The sequence below is a fragment of the Euprymna scolopes genome, chromosome 4, assembly GCF_053919585.1.
Source record: "Euprymna scolopes isolate OS-2025 chromosome 4, ASM5391958v1, whole genome shotgun sequence".
Taxonomy (NCBI): Eukaryota; Metazoa; Mollusca; class Cephalopoda; order Sepiida; family Sepiolidae; genus Euprymna; species Euprymna scolopes.
The window spans coordinates 6,672,132-6,681,114 of NC_136485.1; the positions used below are offsets into that span (position 1 = coordinate 6,672,132).

The 8,983-nt window shown below is 34.6% G+C and overlaps 1 protein-coding gene across 2 annotated transcripts in view; it reads right to left on the reverse strand.

Annotated features, from left to right (window-relative positions):
* Positions 1–4,237, reverse strand: part of LOC145266602 (C-myc promoter-binding protein-like) — a 183,429-nt gene extending 179,192 nt beyond the window's left edge. For both annotated transcript variants that reach the window (XM_080122499.1, XM_080122489.1), the window contains exon 1: positions 1,908–4,237. The gene's annotated coding sequence lies outside the window, so the exon portion shown is untranslated. The remainder of the gene's footprint in view (positions 1–1,907) is intronic.
* Positions 4,238–8,983: the final 4,746 nt, after the last annotated feature.

Below are 8,983 nucleotides of genomic sequence, written 5' to 3' on the forward strand. Positions count from 1 at the left end.
GTGAAAATCACACCCAAGATGGGAATAGTATTCTGATGAATCCAAATACGAAAATATCGCCTGTACACAATTTGTTTAGGCCGTCAATCTTATCATTTACTGGATTTTTGCCAAAGCATTTTTATATTATTTTAATAAATAAAAGAAATACTGTGAGTTACAGAGACGAGACACCTACACAATGATACAGAAGTGGTCTCAATTTTATTAATATAGATTTTAAAAAGGAAGAAAACGTGTCAAGAAAGAAAAAAGGTTGTTTTTAATGAAGGACGAGTTTATTGATTGTTGTTTTGTTGTTATGGATGAACAGTTGTACAAGAAATTGGATGACGTAGATTTGCAAAGAAATAGACAAACCCGAAATAGTTTCGAGTTATTTTATAATTTTGTGGTTTCAACGAGTTTTTCGATTCATCTGTTGGAAAAACATGTTTGATTGAAAAATGGGTTTTCTATTTTTTGTTTTTGTTTTTGCGTGTGCAAAAATGTTGGATTTGGGAATGGAACGGGATTAAATGTCAAGTAATCGGATCTAAAGAGGAGGAGGTGGTTGGCAGAAATGTCGGTGAGGGGGGGATTTTATGAAAAACAAAAGTTATGAAAAAAAAAAAAAAAAAGAATCGGGGGTCATTTTGAGATTCGGAGGAAAAAGAATTAAAAAAAAAAGAAGAAAGCGAGAGAAAGACAGATAAAAGAGAGGGTAGTAGAGGGTGATAGAAAGTATTACAAAGCACCATGAACAAGAAAAGGGAGTGGAAGAGGGAGAAGGAGAAAGGGGGAAAGGAGAGAGAGAGAGAGAGAAAACGAGAGTGAAAGAGAGATAGAACAGGGAGGAGAGAACGGAGGGGAATAATGGGGGAAAAAAGGAAGGGAGAGAGAGAAGGGTGATAAGAGGAAGAGGGGAGAGAAAAGTGGAAAGAGAAAAGAAGAGAGGGGAAGAAGAGGGAGAAAAGGGGGGAAGAGGAGAGGTGAGGCGTAGGCGAAGAAAAGAGAGAAAGGAGGGGAAGAGAGAGAAAAGGGGAGGGGAAGAGAGGCGAAGGGCTCGGAAAGAGAGATGAGGCAGGGGAAGAAGGAAGAGGGATATAAGGACGGGAAGAGAGAGAGAAAGAAGGCGAAGAGAGAAGAAAGAAAAAGGGGCGCTAAGGGGATAGAGAGAAGGAAGGAAAGAGAAGGGAAGGGAAAGGGAGGGAAGGAAAGAGAGACGGGAGGAGATGGGGAGGGAAAAAGGAGGGGATGGGAAAGAGAAGGAGGGGAGGGAAAGAGAAGGGGGAATAGAAGGAGAGGAGAGAAAAAGGGAGAAAGACAAAAGATAAAGGGAAGGGGAGGCAAAAAGAGGGAATATCATTCATAATGACCACGACGACAATTCAATCACTTCTGCTCACATATTATTATTATTATTATTATTATTATTATTATGCAACAGGAGAAAGAAAAGTCGAACTTAGATATTAAATGAGATACAAATAAAGAATTATTAAATTAAATATCAATTACTAAATTTAATATTAAAAATAAAAGTTATAAAAACACGACATTAAATCGTTCTGCTTCAGGTGACGAATTCCAACAACAACATTAACGACAACTGCAATATTTCCGAAAAAAAAAATGCTTTCCTCCATTATTGTTTACATGTAGATTAAATGTGCAGGAGGAATCCATTTGTCATCTTCCTTGTGTCTACCGAAAGAAATAAAGCAGTTTTCGAAACGTAGCAACAGAAAGTGAACGAACGATAACGATGTTTTTAATTTCGGCATTTTCTTTTCGCTTCCACCCTGAAAACGACAATATCGACGAAACAGGCAGGTGGGAAACAGAAAGGCCATTTCGTTCTAGAACGAAACACGCACACACAAAACAACGAATTTGTTTGGCGAGGGAAAATAAAAGAGATTTACCTTTGTTCAACAATTCCATATTAAATCATGGCGATGATATGACGACTTGCAAACGAAGACGATCGTGTTCAGTGGCAATATTGAAAAAAAAACAACAAAAAAAAACAAGCGTTATTGACAAGACGCCATGTTGGAACTATTTACAAGCGGATTCGCACTATTTTGTTGCTGGGTTCGCCCGGTATTCATACGCCGTTCGAAGATTCAAGCGTTGTTCGTCCTTCGTTTAGCGTTCTTCTTTTTGCTCGTTTTACGTCCGTCCTCCCTCGCATTACCTCCTCATTCAGGGGGTGAGTGGGTTATCCTGAAGTTCCGTATGTCTTTGTTTACTTCCGTTTTCTGCTGACCGTTCTGCTTCATGAGAAATGCCCTGGAAAAGTACCTTTTGATTAATGTTTATCAGTTTTAAAATAAGCAAACGAACTTCATTGTTTTTTCTTTCTTTTTTTAGAATAACAAAATATTTTCAAACTGGTAAACATTAATCAGAAGGGACTTTTCAAGGCATTCTTCATGAAACAAAACAGTCAGCAGAAAACGGAAGTAAACAAAGACACGCGAAAATTGCCGATAACCGGTGAGTGATTTATTACTAGTCGCCCGAGACACCCCTACATGGGAATGCTGAGGATTCTGTTTTTGACTACTTTTAGTGGAACGAAAGTGCACTCTCTCCGGTGCTTGTTTTATTTATTTATTTTTTTTTTTTTTTTACACTCAGCTTTAGCCTTGTGCCATATACGTTGGAAAGGCGGTAAATAACAAGGAGGCCATCTTCCTTTGCATTACCTCCTCCCTCAAGAGGAATTGGTTTATTATCGGGCGCCAGGTCCGATCTTAGACAACTTTTATAACTATCAAGCATGTTTGTTTACGGCTTGGGGAGGGGGCAGCTAGTTTCCCTATGTTACATCGACCGCGTGTTTATCTTTGATGAGTAAGGTTAGATAAATAAACCTAAAACTTGGACTTGTTTACTGAAAAAAAAAACAACACTCGTGCACTTTATGTTCCAGGGAGAATTTTTAAGGAAGACAATCTAAAGAGAAAGTTTTGCGTCACGTATTGTAACTAAAAACAAACAAACCTTAAATTAACGCAATCAATAACAAAAAAAAAAATATCTGAAATAATTTTTTTTTTACTTTTTATATAATGATTATAATTTTAAAAAAATTACAACAGGTATTTATATGAAAATATACGACTTAAAAACAAACTTACGTTTTGAAAATACATGACTTCTAAAAAACAAACTTTTTTGAATGAACAGTTTAAGAAAAGAAAATTCTTAATTGAAGAAAGTGCCCATTATATGAAAATGTACGACTTTTAAAAAAATGTACAACATTTTACTACTAACCCTAAGTCCGAGTGACAAGGTCGTAAAAGCATACGCAATCCTCAAGAAAGTAACTAAAAAAAAGCTTGTTTTTATTTAGATACGTACGAGTTTGTTTTGTTTTCACTGATAAATCATATGAGTCCATAATTTTCTGTTTTTGTATTTTGAACGGTCGTATTTTGCAGCAATAATAAATTAGCACCACAAGATTTATCTATAAAATGGTTGTCTTTAAACGGTAGAATGGCTAGAAAATGAAGAAACAATTTACGTACAAATTTATATGCGAAACTGATCCCCCAGTCTAAATTCTAAAATATTTTCTTTCATTTTAACAGTGTTCACGTGTGAAAAGGGGTATTTAGCGAAAGGTGTTAATCTACAATCATATGAAATTATTTTTAATCTAATTTGACCTTGCAACAGTGCAACACTAGCGAAAAATCTCATTTTTTCTTTGGTCTGGAAGCAGAAAATTCCCACCTGTTCATGAGCAACCAGAAATATTTTTCGAATTGACAGTTTAAAGGCTGCAAAATCACTTTCGAATTTTGCACGGTCATGGAGAAATCACTAGTGGCGATTTTTTTTTTTTTTTTTTTTAATCTTCTATAATAATAAGTTGGGTATTTGTGGCACGGTGTTTACGTTATAAATTTTGACATTCGAAAGTGATTCTGAAAGCCTTTACATTGGCGAATAGAAAGTAACAATGATGAAAATTGTAGGGTATTAGGGTTCGTGTGTATTTTCTACCGCGCCACTACTCTAAAAAAAAAAAGAAAAGAAAAAACAAGTAACCAACTAATTTAACTCAGCGATTTTTCTCTGGTCATTTCTTATTTGTTTATAAATTATATTCCTTTTTATTCCGGATTCTACCTGCGTACTAGAAAGAAAAGGAAGTAAAACACCTTTTTTTTTTTCGGTTTCTCAGGTGTGACTTTTTTTTTTTTTTACCTTTCACGCCACACACTGATAAATAAGTGCGATATTTACCTCCTCCCCCTCCGCCGCCGCCTCAGCCTTCAAATATCTGACTTGCTTGGCTTCAATAATAACGGATTGTCTCGCTTAATTCAAAAAAATTACACTCAATGAAAAGTTGATTGACCTTCATTCACTTTTATGACAAAATGACTCATCATACAAACGCACACGTTTGAAGAAGTGAACTCAGTCCAACATAACCAACTGCCAGCTGGCTAAGTGTGTGCTGATGATGACAAGTTTGAAGCAACAACCACGGTGTATAAATTGGAGTTTTGCAAAGCTTATAAGAACGATCGGTCTGTAATTGTTTTACGCGTTAACAAAAGATAGACAAAATCAACTAAGTCACTAAATCGCAGCATTAGTCTATTGCGAGAGAACAAAAAAAATTCTATGTAGGCATGAAAAAATTGTTTTTTGTTTATTTTTATTCACGTCCACCCTTAACAAGACCATTGGGTGTAAGGGCCTACTATTATTTGGGACCACCTAGGAAAGATTAACAAGATATTTGGGGTTTGTATTACTGTACACATAGATTCGAAAAAGTTGTCAAAAAACAAATATATAACAGATAAATATTATCTAAGGCAACATAAGTTGCTTTTCTACCAAACTGGATACATTTTTTTGTGTTTTTATTCAATGTAACATGTTTATTCAGCTAAAAAACATGCAATGTTTACCGATGTATTGGAAAATTCAAAATGGCGCCCGACACACTCTTTAACATGGTAAGTTTGGGAAAAGGTGTTATAAATAATAAACTAGACAAAATACTATTTAAAAAAACATCGAATATATGTCAACTTATGTCACGGTAACATATATTGAGCGAATTTCTAACAGTATTTTGTCTAGTTTATTATTTATAACATCTTTTCCTGAACTTACCGTGTTAAAGAGAGAGTCGGGCGCCATTTTAAATTTTCCAATACATCGGTAAACGCTGTATGCTTTTCGAGCTGAATAAACATGTTACATTGAATAAAAACGCGAAAAATATATCCAGTTAGGTAGAAAAGTAACTTATCTTGCCTTTGATAACATTTATTTGTTATATATTTGTTTTTTGACAACTTTTTCAAATCTATATGTACAGTAATACAAACCCGATATTTGTTTACGTTACATTTAAACTTCTGCATATCAGTACAGTCAGGGAAGCAGGTAGCAGGAAGAGAATTCCAAAGTTTAGCTGTTCGAGGAAAGAAACAGTTAGAGTAGAAAGCGTTCTGGCCCTTAGACACCTCAGCAGTGAAGGGGTGAGATTTTGTTGCTAAGCGGGTTTGTCGGGGATATGTTCGGCAAACATATTCCATTAAAATATTTGTTGTTATTACATGGGGAGTCATTTAGAGTTAAAATCTATTGAGAAATATACATTTTGTATTGAGAAATACACAATCTAAATATGGAAAGTCATCCAATATGGGCCAAATGAGATACCGTTTTTGGAACTTGTTAATCTTTACGTAATATTTACATATTTTAAGTCTATATTTATCAATACAAAATGTATATTTCTTAATAGATTTTAACTAGAAAAATTCCTCAATTTTTAACAAAAAAAAATGTAATGTCTACACAGAATTTTTTTTCTTGTAATAAACTCGCACCATGATTTAGCAACTTTGCGCTAAAACCTTACTAAAATATGCTAGAATACTCGTCTCAGGATCGGTATAATTAATTCCCTCTGAAAAGAAGAGTTTTGCGCCACTTTTATGTCCCTTATGAAATTTAAAATCAACATATAATGTTATGTGTGTGTGGAATCCTTATTCCAATTTTGATCAAAGCTTATTACATGATTTTGATTCTAAAACCCTTTAGTCTTAAGAAGAAAATGACTATGGATCAAATTTAATGTAAAACTGAAATATTTGATAAAAGGAAACGTAGTTTGCTTGAAACATTGCTGGTAAATAAATATGGAGGAGTATAAGAAGGCTGTAGCAATGCAGAAAACCGAATATTGAAGTGATTTGACATATGAACAAAAACAGACAAACAAAGAAAGGTCTTATGAGTTTTTTTTTATCTTTGTATATTTTTATTTACGACACAATCACGTTAACACACTGCTTCTCGCCAGTTCATCAAAGTTAAGCAACGATGAGCCTGGCCAGTACCAGATGGGTGACCATTTGGGAAGACTAGGCTGTATGTATCGCGCCAAGTCGTAGAAATTTCCAGGTTGGTATCTGGGGGCACGTTTAACTCATAAGTGGAAATACACCTCCAAATCAAAATGGGAAGAACGGGAAACTACCGTCTTTACTTGTCTTCCCGAGATTACCATGATTCTACAATTTGGAGGGTCATAGTTGTTGATGCTGTTAAAAGTTGTTGATGCTGTTAAAAGTTGTTGATGCTGTTAAAAGAGCAGGCATGCCTGCATATTTATTGATTCTCCAAAACACAAATACAAATCAGTAAATATTGATTTATTGTTTGAGATAACCAGGATTGGGAAGTTGGGTCCATGATAAAAAAAATTCTTTAAAATACCTCAAAGAAACTGAAAGTTGATGAATATTTAATATCTCTTATTAAAATTTCACAAATATCAGAAGTCTCTGAACTTCTACCCATTCTTTCCAACCGCATCCTTTCCTACCGCGGCAAGGTTCAAAACCAACTCTGAAACCTAATAGGTGATGTCCATTTCTCCTCCTTGCAACCTCTTTCTTACAGAAGAGAGGTTGCGAGTATATTTCTGCTCTATCGTTATTTTCATGGCAAGTGCTCGACTGAACTTCAGTTTATGATATGCCCCGCCCCCTGCAAAACATTGACAATAAACACTCGTCTAGCTACAACCACTGTCAACAACTTCCTCCACTTTCTATCTCTGTCTGAATCTAAACGCCATAAACAAAGTTTATTTCCTGAAACTGCTCATCTATGGAACTCTGTACTATGGGCTTGCTTTCCAGCTAAATACAAGATGGTCGTCTTCAAGTTCCATATTAACAAATTCTTGTTTAAATAATCAAATTCTATCCAATTTCCACCATTACTGATCTTACTGACAGTTTTACATCCTTGAATGGCCTTCAGGCCTCGATAAGTAGTAACTTTTTTGTAAAAAAGAAAAAAGCCACCCTTCAGTGGTGTGGTATTAACTCATACCAAAAGCAGACTAGCAGAGTCTTGGGTATGCTGATGTGCCAGTCTGGCATATAGTTTTGTGCAATCCTAAGAAATACACTCTCCCAGGCTCATCCTTTGAGAAAGGGTTAGTTTATTGCTAAACACTTAAGATGCCTGCACAGGAGTGATGACCAGGCTGCTCAGACATTTTTTGATTGGCCAGAATGTTCTTCCTCTATGGTGTTGGATATATGAAATGGGTAGACTTATCAAGATGTACGAAGGCATGTCAACAGAATTGATCACATGGGAAGTGCTCGTCTGAGCTTCAATCTATGGTCCCATCTCTTCAAACTTTTACAAAAATACTTGTCTAGCTATAATCACTATCAACAATTTTCCCTACTCTCTATCTGTGTTTAAATCTAAATACAGATTTCAAGAACAAAGCTTCTTCCCTAGAATTGCCTGCCTGTGGAACTTTGTTCTGCTGGCCTACTTTCCAACCGACTACAATGTTGTAGTGAATAAGTTCTTGTTTAGCCGTCCCCTTAAATCAGGGGTTTTCAAACCATGACCTGCCAAAGTCTTTAATCCGGCCTGCAGAATTCTTAGAGACAACATAAAAATATTCAGGAAATATTTTTTAAATGGAAATGTGTAAAAATGTGTAATGTTTTGTTTTTTTGTTCTGAAAATAATTTTTTAAAAATGAGGCTTTGGAGAACCAGTTTTTCTAAAAAGCAGAGTCAATAAGCAAAAGAGAATAAAACATGTTCAGGTATTTTTTTTACTATTCTGGCCTGCATAGCTCTAAAAATTCAGCAATATGGTCCCCTGTTAGAAAACTTTGGAAACTCCTGCCTTAAATTATCAAGATATACCCAATTTTCACCATCAACAGTTACTGCACTGTTGTCTCGATGACCACCCTCACACATAAACCCTTCTTCTCAAGTGACCTTCAGGCCAAAAGTGGTGACTACCCTTGTAATAAAAAAAAAAAATATCAACCACATGTCCCTCTCGACAAGAGCACAGTTAAATGAAAGGTTCTTTTTTTCATGTGGAGAAAATCCAGTTGCCCAAAATTGGGACACTATAAATCAGGACAAAATTTCAATTTATCTGTCTAGAAAGATTTCTTCTCCACTTACCAAGGACAGAAACAAACGATGCAAATTTTTTAATAGACATATTAAACAAACGATGCAAATTCTTTAATACACATATTAAACAAATGATGCAAATTCTTTAATAGACATATTAAACAAACGATGCAAATTCTTTAATACACATATTAATAAAATGATGCAAATTCTTTAATACACATATTAAACAAATGATGCAAATTCTTTAATAGACATATTAAACAAATGATGCAAATTCTTTAATACACATATTAAACAAATGATGCAAATTCTTTAATACACATATTAAACAAATGATGCAAATTCTTTAATAGACATATTAAACAAATGATGCAAATTCTTTAATACACATATTAAACAAATGATGCAAATTCTTTAATAGACATATTAAACAAATGATGCAAATTCTTTAATACACATATTAAACAAATGATGCAAATTCTTTAATACACATATTAAACAAATGATGCAAATTCTTTAATAGACAT